General features: G+C 44.2%; 1 protein-coding gene and 1 pseudogene across 2 annotated transcripts in view; both read right to left on the reverse strand.

Annotated features, from left to right (window-relative positions):
* GSPT1 (G1 to S phase transition 1) overlaps positions 1–13,079 on the reverse strand; it is a 577,045-nt gene that overhangs the window by 401,137 nt on the left and 162,829 nt on the right. The gene's annotated exons all lie outside the window — the stretch shown is intronic.
* LOC143925183 (small ribosomal subunit protein uS2 pseudogene) lies at positions 5,690–6,611 on the reverse strand (annotated as a pseudogene).

Raw genomic sequence — 13,079 nt, forward strand, 5'->3', positions numbered from 1 at the left:
TAAGCAAGCTTTCATTCTTGTTCTTTTTACCCATTATTTGCCAATACACTATTGCCATCAAACCCTTATTAGTCAGCTTTAATTATTCTTTGGAGAAGGGGAATCTCACACCGTTCTGGGATGCCATTATTGAACTGTTTGCCCAAAGCATGCCTTATCTGTAAAATAACCTTAGTTGGTATCCCATATTCTTGTCTCAGCTCTGTAAATGACTAAGGTGTTACCCTCATACAGTTGGGCTACCTGACATACTCCATGTTTCTCCCATTCCTTGTTCTTTTCTAAGTTGAGAAGTTCTTGCAGGTTTTTATTATTCCAAATGGGTGAGTATTCAGTAACTCTTATACTCCATTATTCTCTTTGTTGTTAGCCATATTTTAGTTATCAATTTTGATGTTGGTCGCATCAGCGGAGCCTGCTTCTAGCGCTTCTACTATAGATCTGTGCAGAGAGTCCAAAAGCAACAATTTGTCGCTCGTCTCCCCCCCTCCCATTATAGCGCTTCCTCCTAGATGTTGCAACTGAGCAACCAGATAGTAGCTGTACGGTTGGGAAACAGCCAGGCCTCCCTCATTTGTTGAGCATTGCAGGGATTCTGAATTTATCCTAGGCTGGCCTTTCTTCCAAGTTAGCTCTCTAAAAAGTGTTTGTATCTTTTTAAACCCTTTCCTCCAATTAAAATTGGGGAATTATGGAGCAAATAGAGCAATTGTGGCATCCAGATCATTTTGATCAAGTTAGCCCATTAGTCCGAGGAAGTCTGCTCCAGGTGTCACATTTCTGTTTAAATTTTAATAGTGGAGCCAAGTTGTCAGATATATACTGATTCGGGTCCTTTGACATCACTATCCTGAGAGATTATATTTTATCTACTACTTTTAACTGGGGTATTCCTATTGAGATGAAATAGATGGGTCAACTTGCATGAGAGATGACTTCTCCCAATTGATAACTAATCCCGAATATCTAACAAACTCCTCCACTATACGCATTAATTCAATTAATGAACCCACTGTATCCCCCAGAAAAAAAAAAAAAAACATCACCCGCGTACAGAGCTATCCTCTCTTCCCCACATTTCCTTTGGAATCCCTGCAACGCCGTTGATTAACTATACACGCCAAGGGCTCCATCGCCAGTGTGAACAATAGGGGTGACAGAGGACACCCTTGTCTCGTCCCTCTTTCAAGTGGGATCCTTTGAGTACTCAATTTATAACTTTACATAGTTAGTCAGGTTGAAAAAAGACAAGTCCATCCAGTTCAACCTTAAAAACAAATAAATAAAATAAAAAAATAAAAAAATTGTACAATCCAAATACCCAATTTTATGCCCACAACCGTATGAATTGCGAACCAAATCCAAACTTTTCCAGGACCCGCCAGAGGTAACCCCACTCGAGACTATCAAACGCCTTGGCCGTATCCAAGGCTAGAACAGCCCTCGAGCCAGCGACCTGTCGGGATCTGGAGGTTTGTATATACCCTGATGTTGACACTTGTAGATCTTCCAGGAACAAACCCAGATTGATTCATATGGATGCGTTTTGATATACATTTATTCTGCCTAGAAGCCAACACCTTTGCCACTTTTAACATCAGAACACAGTAGAGATATGATCTCTCTCTTCCTTCTGTAGAACTACAGCGGTAGCTTCAGACATCGATAGGGGTAGACTCTTCGTCCGCCCCCCCCCCCCCCAACTCAATGTCTTTAGGAGTTCTGGAAGCAAAACCCCCCCCCCCCCCCCAAAGCGTTTATAAATCTCCAACGGCAGCCTATCGGGGCCGGAAGATTTACCATTGGACGTGCCAGCTACTGCTTGTATCAGCTCCTCCAGCTCCATTGGGGAGTCAAGCATGTTCCCGTCACTCTCCGAAAGAGCGGGCAGCTCTATTTTTCCCAGGAACCTATCCATCTCTCCACTGTCTGAACTCGGTCTTAACCAATACAATTCCCTATAGAACTTGGAGAATGTGTCTATAATCAACCCAGGTTTAGACTTAATTTCTCTGCGTAATTTCTCCAATTAACCAGTTGCCGACCGCCGCACGCCGATGTACGTCGGCAGAATTGCACGGGCAGGCATAAGGACATACATGTACGTCCCTTGCCTCCCGCGGGTCGGGGGCCCTATCGGGCCCCCGCCCGGTGCCTGCGGCGGTCGGTTTTCGTCCGGGAGCGATCCGGGACGAGGGGGCGGCCATTCATTCATGGCCACCCCCTCGCGATCGCTCCCGACGAATAGAAATCCCCGGTGACATCACTTCCTCTCCTGTAATGTAAACACAGGAGAGGAAGTGATGTATTCTCTCCTCCGTGTCGGTATTTTTCGTTCCGACACGGAGGAGAGCGGATCGGTGAGTTGCACCAACACTCTACACACACAGTAGAACATGCCAGGCACACTCACACCCCCCCTTTACCCCCCGATCACCCCCCCAATTACCCCTGCCCCCCAGTCACAGTGACACCAATGTCATTTTTTTTTTTTTTTTTTTTTTTTTTGCATTGGTGTCATTTGTGACTGTAATAACTGTTAGGGCAGTTAGAGTTAGCCCCCTTTAGTTCTAATGTACCCCCCTAACCCCCCCAATAAAGGTTTAACCCCGTGATCACCCCCGTCGCCAGTGTCACTAAGGCTGGGTTCACATTGCAGCGGTTTATGAGAACGAATGTGATTCGAACCGCACTGCAGTGCAAATCACATCCGATCTCTGTGCGATTCGAGTTCAGCCATTCGCCGCACCCGCCGCAAATTCGCACGGGACCCTTTTTTTGGCCCGCAGCAGAATCGGATCGCATGGGTGTTCACACCATGCGATCCGAGTTTGCAGATCGCACTGCGATATGCGAACTGATCTGGGGGTGTCAGTAACATTTCACTGACACTCCCAGCAGTTCGCATAGGGCAGTGTGAACTGCCGCCGGGAGGCATGCGATGCGGGAACCCGCCGCGGATTCGCGGCGTTTCCGCATCGCTCCAGTGTGAACCCAGCCTAATAAGCGATAATTTTTCTGATCGCCGTATTAGTGTCACAGGTGACGCTAGTTAGGCAGGTAGGTATTTAGGTTCGCCGCAGCTTTTTATAGCGCCAGGGACCCCCATATACTACCGCATAAAGCCCCCTGATTGCCCCCTAGTTAACCCTTTCACCAGTGATCACCATATAACTGTTACAGGTGACGCTGGTTGGTTAGTTATTTTTTTATAGTTTCAGGGCACCCGCCATGTATTACCTAGTCTCACTAGTGTACCCCTAAATTTAGGGGTGTCTACTTTCCAAAATGGGGTCATTTGGGGGGGGTTTGTGCCATCTTGGCATTTTATGGCCTTCAAAACTGTAACGCCCTTAGAAAGCCTGAAGGCGGTGCTTGGTTTTCGGGGCCCCGTACGCGGCTAGGCTCCCAAAAAGTCCCACATATGTGGTATCCCCGTACTCAGAAGCAGCAGAATTTATTTTGGGGTGTCATTTCACATATGCCCATGGCATGCATGAGCAATATATCATTTAGTGACAACTTTGTGAGAAAAAAAAAAAAAAAAAAGTTTGTAATTTTCCCGCAACTTGTGGCAAAATATAAAATATTCCATGAACTCAACATGCCTCTCAGCAAATAGCTTGGGGTGTCTACTTTCTAAAATGGGGTCATTTGTGGGGGTTTTGTGCCATCTTGGCATTTTATGGCCTTCAAAACTGTAATAGGTAGTGAGAAGTGAACTCAAAAATTTACGCCCTTAGAAAGCCTGAAGGCGGTGCTTGGTTTTCGGGGCCCCGTACGCGGCTAGGCTCCCAAAAAGTCCCACATATGTGGTATCCCCATACTCAGGAGAAGCAGCAGAATTTATTTTGGGGTGTCATTTCACATACGCCCATAGCATGTGTGAGCAATATATCATTTAGTGACAACTTTGTGTAAAAAAAAAATATATATATTTTTTTTTTGTCATTATTCAATCGCTTGAGGCAAAAAAATAAAATATTCAATGGGCTCAACATGCCTCTTATCAATTTCCTTAGGGGGTCTACTTTCCAAAATGGGGTCATTTGGGGGGGTTTTGTACTGCCCTGCCATTTTAGCACCTCAAGAAATGAGATAGGCAGTCGTAAACTAAAAGCTGCGTAAATTCCAGAAAACGTACCTTAGTTTGTAGATGTGACAACTTTTGCGCAAACCAATAAATATACAATTGACTTTTTTTTTACCAAAGACATGTGGCTGAATACATTTTGGCCTAAATGTATGACTAAAATTGAGTTTATTGGATTTTTCTAATAACAAAAAGTAGAAAATATCATTTTTTTTCAAAATTTGCGGTCTTTTTACGTTTATATCGCAAAAAATAAAAATCGCAGAGGCAATCAAATACCATCAAAAGAAAGCTCTATTTGTGGGAAGAAAAGGACGCAAATTTTGTTTGGGTACAACATTGCATGACCGCGCAATTACCAGTTAAAGCAGCGCAGTGCCAAAGTGTAAAAAGACCTCTGGTCATTTACCAGCAAAATGGTCCGGTCTTAAAGTGGTTAAGGATATACACAAGGGGAATTAGTACTCAAAGAGTGCCAGTAAACTCCCTATTTTTTTTTTTCCCCCCCTTCTCCAAAGAAATTCTGTCTCTGAAAGTATTTTCTGCATTTCTAGTTATGGCCCCTTTATATTCCTGCTGCTTGTCTAGCCATGTTTTTTGCTTCTCTGGGGTTGGGTCTATCACATATTGTCTCTAATTCTAACACTTAAATTTCTTATATTTTCCTCCCACACCTTAGATTTAGTCTTAATTTTTGCGACTTGTTCCATTAGCAACCCCCTAAGAAAGGCTTTAAGGGTGTCCCAGGTCAACCCACTGGCGCTGTCCCTTGATTAATTTCCACAAACTCCTTTAACCTTGCCATTATTTCTTCTGAGTTCTCTTAATTCCAACCATAGGAGGTTTATTGTCCACCTTGTTGGAATACTCCTAGCATTTAGGTTTACAGTAATAACTAGGGGTGAATGGTCCGATACCCCCCTCGGCCAATACTCTTTATTAACCGAGATACCTCACTATTGCATACTACCATATCTATGTGGGAAAGTATGGTATGTACTAGAAAAACAGGAATATTGACAAGTGTTGGGATTCCTGGCTCTCTATAGGTCCCGCCAGCCCACTTCCTCCACAAATTGACTTAAACCACCCTCTGCTGGCTTGGCCATACAAGTCCCTGGTGGAAATCTATCCTGACTATTGTTGAGAACTGCGTTAAAGTCCCCCATGACCAATATCGGTATGTCCGCCCTATCCGCTTCGAATTTTAAATAACCGATTTAGAATCTCGAGTTTGAGCGGAGGAGGAATGTACACGATCGTCAAGATGTATGGCTTACTCCATCAGACAATCCAAAAAAAATATAGCAACCAAGTGTATCTATACTGATATTTCTGCAGAATGACACCCCTCTCAACCAATATGCTCACCCCTCTAGAGTATGAAAAGTAGACTGAATGATATTGATTTATAAACCTCTTACTGTTGAATTGTGTTTTGGTGTCATTTGTTAGATGTGTCTCCTGCAGAAATATCAGTCCCACCTGCTGAGCTTTCAACACAGAGCACAATAGCTTTTTGTTTTTCCCTCAAACAGGTTTATTTCAAATCCACCATGATGTTTGAACATGGGTAACAGCAGAATATTTTTTTTTTCCTTTTAAGACCATTCATTCAGTAGTTACCATCCATTCTAATGCCTGAGCAGTTGGGGCAGTAGAGCAGTTGTCTGTGCTAGCTGGTTGGGAGCTCCAATCTTCTGCTGTAGGTTTGGGAGCTGCTGCTGTGGCTGGGATCTCAGGACACTGCAGAAAATTGCTGAATGGGCACAGGTGGGACTTTTACTCCTGACCAGTCAGGAATTTCAGGCTGAAGAAACTCTGGAACATTTGCAGACCATTCACTCTGGTATTCCTCCTTAGTGATAGCCTTCTCGGCAGGAGCGCGTTTTCTTCCTTCTCAATCTCCTCAGGATCCCGGTAAAAGTAGAGCTCAGGCATGATTTACCATGCATGTTCATAGAAAATTGTTCCTCTCATGCGCAGAACTTCATGAGCAAGCATCCACCACATAAGACCAACAAAATGGGCACCCTTGTTATTACAGGGGATGGCAATATCCACATAATGTAGAGGTGAATCTGTATTGCAGAGAGCAATAGTTGGACTATTGACGTATGATGCCTCAGTAAGTGGTTGATGGTCAGCGCCTGTCAGTCACAACCAACAGGCGTTGTTCACGGAAAGCAGCTTGAATATGATTGGTGAAAGTACCAGGTGTGAAACGACCAGCAATCGGGGTAGGCCCACAGGATGAAGCAAATTTCAAAACAGCCCTCTGGTCAGTATTTCTGGAGGAAATCACACAAACATCAGCTGGGTTTTAAATTGCTACGATGGCACATGCAGCAAGCAGAAGCTTCTCCCATGTCCGTTTCAGATTTATAATGTAAATACCATCACTTTTCCTTTTGTAGATATACTGCTCCATTTGAAAGTCGAGGTTAGTGCCACCCAAGTGAGTTCCTGCAGCCAGGAACTTGAGGACATCTTCCTCTTTCAGTTGCAGGACCTCCGGACATTGTTAAACACACCTGAAGCTACGATGGGGGAGGGGGGGGGAGAAAGGAGACAATGCCATGTAGAGTCTCCTGCTGGAACGAAGCAAAAAGAGCCACAGTAGCCTTTTTAATAGGGCCGTCCATCCCTCGAATATTCCAGGAGCCTATATTGAAAGTTTTAGACATTGTCTTCTAAATAAAAAGAACAAAAAGTAAAGAAATTCCAACTTTTCCCCCATATATAAAACCAAAACACTCCAAACCATCATAGGAAAAAAACATCCCAAAATAGCGAAAGAAGCCTCATGGTCAGAAAAGATGGACCCTTTTTGTTTTCTTATTTGCCATACTTGCTCTTTCCCATTTTTCCCCGTCTCAATTTTTTTTTAAACCCCAAGTGTAAATTTTAAGACTAAATTTATATCAAAGCAAACAATCCCTTCTACATTTATATTAATACGCTTGTCTACCCGTGAAAACATGGCAAGTATACCTAAACGTAATATCTGACTTTCCTTTCTTAGTGAATTTTGCTTTTCCCCTCCTCCCTCCATTTCCTGGCGTAGCCCCCTCTGGGGTTTTTTTTACTAAGGATTTTTTGCAGTTGAAGGTACCACTGATGTTTGACCCTGGCTCCCATCTCCAGTACCACCTGCTCTTGCTCATAGCTGGAGGCTTGCGTGGCAGTAGGTGCATACTTCTCTAAATTTAGCCACCACCGCCTGGTTCCCTTTTTCCTTTACTGAACGGGTATTCTGAGAGGTTAAATTCTCTTGGTGCGGCAGTTCATTACCTTTTTTCCCCCCTTGTCATGGCCAATTATACTGAGCAATCTTCAAGCCAGATAAAAATACAAAATAACTGAGGGACTTAATACTTCCTCCTTCCGTGGATATGCACAAAAATACACACAAGTACTGGCATTAAATTGAACCCTTTTGCCTGCCTAGCCTGCGCAGCCCCCTTGTAATACTTGCAGTGTCTTGTGCCGCCTGTCTCCTCCAGAATGCTGACCTGCCCCTCCGGGAACAGCCTCTCCGGAACGCAACCAGGCGTCTGATTGTAGGAAGCCATGTGAGCTCATTCCTCCGCTATCGCGAGACTCGATAGGGGTTGCCATGGATACCAGACACCAAATCAGCGTGCCACGTCACAGCTCTTCTCCTCCTCGCCTCCCTTTCACAGCACAGCGTTCCAAGGGGGAGCCCGAGACAACACAGGGCAAATACACAACGCACGTTAGGATGCCAGAAGACGGTCACAGCCTATCCCGGTAAGCAGGAACAGAGAATTCCCATGAAGGGAGCCGGAGGGTACCTCACTCACGTCTGCTCACACCCTCATCTGGCTATGCCCCTTGTTTAAGATCTTTAAATTCCGTATTAACCTGAATTTTTCTGAAGGTTTCTTTCCAGAAAAAGATTTTCCGAGAACTCTGGTGTGTAACCCTCCTGCCTTGAGAAGAAAAAACGCACTGGATGTCACCCCCTCCCACTGTGGAAGAAAAGACTGAAGCCTTCCTCCCACAGTTGGGAGACAGACATTGTTTTTTTGCTGGTTGGTGAACAACCCCAGACTTAATGCGACCCCTTTGTGGTCTAGAAGGTCTCTGTTTCGTTTCCTTTGAGTACCTGGTCTGGTAAAAAAGGACAAATTCTTTTTAGGTTGCAATGTCACCTTTTTGGCCTGAAAGGCTTTTTTTCTTATCTATGTCTCCAAAGACATGCAGGTAGGTTAATTGGCTTCTGTCCAAAATTGGCCCTAGTATATGAATGGGGACCTTGGATTGTGGGCTCCTTGAGGGTAGGGATAATTGTAGACCCTCACTCAGGTTGAACTGGATGGACTGGTGTCTTTATTCAACCTTACTATGACGACGACTGAGAACAGCGTCAAGAACTGGGCCAGAATACCAGATCCCCCTTGAAGGGTAGGCCGCACAACTTTGTTTTGGAGGGCGAATCGCCCGACCAGGTCTTGACCCACAAAGCTCTTCTAGCTGAATTAAAGCTGAAGATCTTGCAGACATCTTCACCGACTCAGCCAAAGCATCCGCCATGTAACCTGTCTTTTGTAGGACTAGCAAAGTATCAAAAAAATCTTTCCGGGAGGTACCTGCCTTAATATGGCCCTTTAGTTCCAGCAAGTGTTCTAAATTCCTGGCCACCACTGTAGATGCCACAGCTGGCTTGAGATTAGCTAGTGTAGAATCCCAAGTTTTCTTCAACAAAGTAAGCTTTTTTTGTCTTGTGTGTCATTCAAGACCCCAATGTCTTCAAAAGCTAAATCAGTGTTACGAGATACCTGCAAGAAAGCTACATCAAGTTTAGGTCTCTTGTACGCTATTGTCAAAAGGGAAATATCTCCTTATAAAAGACCTGGAAAAGAAAGGAGCCCTCTCTGGATTCTCTCATTCCCTCTTTATAGAACCTGTCAGCACTTTATGCACTGGGAACACGCAATACTCCACTTCGTCCATATCCCGATGCATCTTGTCATGTAAGGACAATTAGGTCTTATCCTCAATATTCAATATGTGTATGGTTTTTGGAAGGTCCTTTACCTCTTCCAAAGATATCCTATAATGAGAGGGAGAAAAATTTCCTCACTCATGTCTGATCCTGAAGACTCATCTTTCTCCTCCGACTCACTATCCTGGTTGTAGTGGTGCGAGCGCTGGGTGGAGAACTCTCTGCTGACTGTGCTACCGGTCGTTTGTCCAGATAGGAACGCGAGGATTGAAACATAGCTTCCAATACCTTCCAGGAAAGAAGCATCTCACTAGGCTGGACAGAGGCTCTTTATTGGAAGTTTCCTCTGACTAGATCTGCTATGCAAGTTTTGCACAGCGGTCAAGTCCACGCCTCCCTAAGGGCAGCTTTACATGAAGCACACTTTTTTTTAGGGGGAAAGGAAACATGCTTAGACACTTCTTTAGATTTTGTCTGAAAAACCAAACTAAGCACTTTGTAAAATAGGATTTTTACATCATGGTTCACAGAGCCGTAATTATTTAATGGGTTATAAGCCTAAATCCTATTTTCTTTACCGTACATCATGGGACACAGAACATTAATTACTTAATGAGATGTCCCTTAGCAATGCTACTTGAGGGAGGGAGATGCAAACCCGTAGGGCACTCACAGACCTGAGGACTTCTACTGCTGGCTGCAGCACATTGCTCCCAAAGGCAATATCCTCATTCCTCCTTACATCCACTTGATTAAATTTAGTGAAGGTATGCACTGAAGACCAAGTTGCGGCCTTGCAGATCTTGTGTGCGCCTTAATTTGAAAAAGGGGAATTTTACCCTTTAAATCATGAGCTTGAATTATCACCTGTCGAATTCACTTAGCAACAGTGGATTTTGATGCTGCCTATCCTTTTAGGACCCTCTGGCAGAATAAAATAAGACCGTCTTACGAATCTGAGCAGTTGCCTTTAAATAGATTTTCATTGCTCTCACCACATCAAGACAATGTAGTGACTTTTCTTCCCTGGAACATGGTTTTGGGAAAAACGACAGCGGGACAATATCTTGGTTCAGGGGAAAAAAGCCTGAATGAGGGCGCAACACCACTGTTCGATGAATCAAATATGGCTCTTTACAAGAAAGAGCAGCCAATTCTGAAACCCTCCTTGCTGAGGATATAGCAACCAAAATACCAGCTTCCTTGTCAGAAGGACTAAGGGAATATGTTGTATTGGTGCAAATGGCTGATTTTGTAACACTGAAAACTAAACTCCAGTCCCAAGGGCTTAGAGGTGATTTAACTAGCGGAATAATACGCATCAACCCTTGCCTAAAACCCTGGAATAAAGAATGCGTAGCAAGTGGTCTTTGAAATAAGATCGATAAGGCTGAGACTTGGCCCTTAATAGTACTCGGGCCAATTTAATCTCTACACCTAATTGTAGAAAGGCAAGAATTCTGCCTATGATTTACTTCTGAGGGTGCAAACTCTTGGATTCACACCAGGAAACATAAGCCTTCCAAACTAGCAGGGATCTCCAAACTACGGCCCTCCAGGTGTTGCGGAATAACGCATCCCATGAGACATTGTAAAACTCAGATTCACAGACATGACTAGGCATGATTGGAATTGTAGTTTCTGAACTGGAGGGCCATAGTTTGAAGACTCCAGCTCTTTAATATATAGTTCTGGAAGCTGGCTCCCTTGCATTAATCAAAGTTGAGATAACTGACCTGGAAAGCCCACGTTTCTTCAGAATGTGGGTTTCAATAGCCAAGCCCTTAAATTAAGCATTCGTAAAGTAGGCTGGAATATTGGCCCCTGTGAAAGAAGGTCTGGCCATAGTGGGAGGGGCCATGGACCCTTCACTACCATCTTCACAATTTCTGCATACCATGACCTTCTGGCCCATGTTGGTGCTACCAGAATTACCAGCTTTCTTTCCAGCTTGATCCTGCAAAGAAGTTGTGGCAGCAACTGAACAGGGGGAATGCCTAGCTCAGTGAAAACTGATCCCATGGGGTCACCAACGCATCCGTTCTGCATGCAAATGAATCCCTTGTCCTGGACACAAAGTTGACAAAATTCATGTTGAATGTGGATGCTAGATCTACGTCCAGAGTCGCCCATCTTTGGCAAACAGCCTGAAAAAGACGTCAAGGTGAAGAGACCATTCCCCTGGGAATAACTGCTGGCGACACAAGTAGTCCATCTGCCAATTCTCTACTCCCGGGACGAAAACTGTCGATAAGTATGGGACATTCTTTTCTGCCCAAGTTAGAATATGGTTCACCTCTCTGAGCTGAGACACTCTTGGTGCCCCCTTGATTGATATAAGCCAAAGCCGTGGCATTGTTGAGTTGGATCCTGACAGGACACAAAGCCAGACACTGCCCGAATCTCTAGGCTGTTGATGGGCAGGGTTCTTTCGAATCTTGACCACTGCCCCTGGACAGTTTTCTCTAGTACTGATCCCCAGACTGAGAAGCTGGCATCTGTCGTTAATACTTTACAGATAGTTGGTCTGAAGGATTTTCCTTTCAGCAAATTCTAGGCTAGTAACCAACTGAGGCTTTGGGACACTCATGGGGACAGCCGCATTGGCAAGTCCAAAGCTTAGGTCGTTTTGTTCCAAGCAGACAGGATATTGTTTTGCAACAGTCTCAAATGGAACTGTGCATAGGCAACTGCTTCGAATGCAACTACCATCTTTCCTAACAACCTGATGCAAAGGCGAATCGAGGGACCTCTTTTTGACCTGACCATCCTTACCAGCTCTTGTATGGAGCTGATCTTTGCCAGAGGCAAAAACACCCTTTTCTGGGCTGTGTCTATGATCAGACCCAAATGCTCAAGCATTCTTAGCGGTTTTAATGAAGACATCTCTAGGTTGAGGATCCAACCAACCCAGACTTTCCAGGTAACTGGTTGTAATGTGTACACTTTGCTCCAAGCGAGCCACTGAGTGGTCTATTAGCAATAGATCGTCTAGGTACGCCAAGACTGTTATGCTCTGTGCCCTTAGCCTGGCTAGAGGTGGGGCAAGTACTTTTGTGAACACTTGGTGTGCTGTAGCTAGCCCGAAGGGCAAGGCTACAAAGTGTGGTTCTACTTCAAACCGCAAAAAGCTCTGGTGAGCAGGAAATACAAAAGACATGCAGATATGCATCTCTGACGTCGATAGATTCCATAAGTTCTCTTCGTTGTAGGATGGCGACTACTGAGTTGATTGACTGCAGGCAAAAGGAGCGGATTCTTCAGGAATGGATTTAGATTCCTTAGATCTAGAATGGGTCTGACATTCCCATTTGGCTTTGGTTCCGTAAACAGGTTTGAATAAAACCCCAAAGCTCGCTCTTCTGTAGGGATCTGTATGATCACCCCGAGCCAATAATCTGTCTAATACTTGAAACAGGGATTGTCTTTTCCCTGGGTCTTTGCGAACGTTTGATCTCAGGAAACGAGATGGTGGGAACCCCCGAAATTCGAGTTTGTATCCTAGAAACGCTGTAAACACAAAGATCCATGTCCTGTCAGAGGAAAGGAGACTGATTGTGTGTTCCCAGTACAGAGGAACACTGATCGGTCTCCTCCCCTTGTGAGTCACCTCCACCTACAGGTAGAATCACTCCCTAGGATACACATTTAATCCTCTGCTCACCCCCTAGTGTTAACCCCTTCCCTGCCAGTCATATTTACACAGTAATCTGTGAATATTTATAGCTCTGATCGCTGTATAGTGTCAAGTGTCCGCCGCAATATCAGTCACAATAAAAAACAAAACAAAAAGAACAAAAAAAGAAAATGGCCGCCATTACTAGTAAACAAACAAAAAGAAGAAAAAAAAACGCACACCAACAATAAAAATCCAATAAATATATTCCCCAATTTGTAGATGCTATAACTTTTGCTCGAACCAATATACGCTTGTTGTGATTTTTTTTTTACCAAAAATATGTAGAATACATCGGCCTAAACTGAGAAAAAAAAAAAAAAATAGGATTTGCTGTA

This window comes from Lithobates pipiens, unplaced genomic scaffold, assembly GCF_037356315.1.
Source record: "Lithobates pipiens isolate NorthernLeopardFrog02 unplaced genomic scaffold, aLitPip1_a1.2 Scaffold_22, whole genome shotgun sequence".
Classification (NCBI taxonomy): domain Eukaryota; kingdom Metazoa; phylum Chordata; class Amphibia; order Anura; family Ranidae; genus Lithobates; species Lithobates pipiens.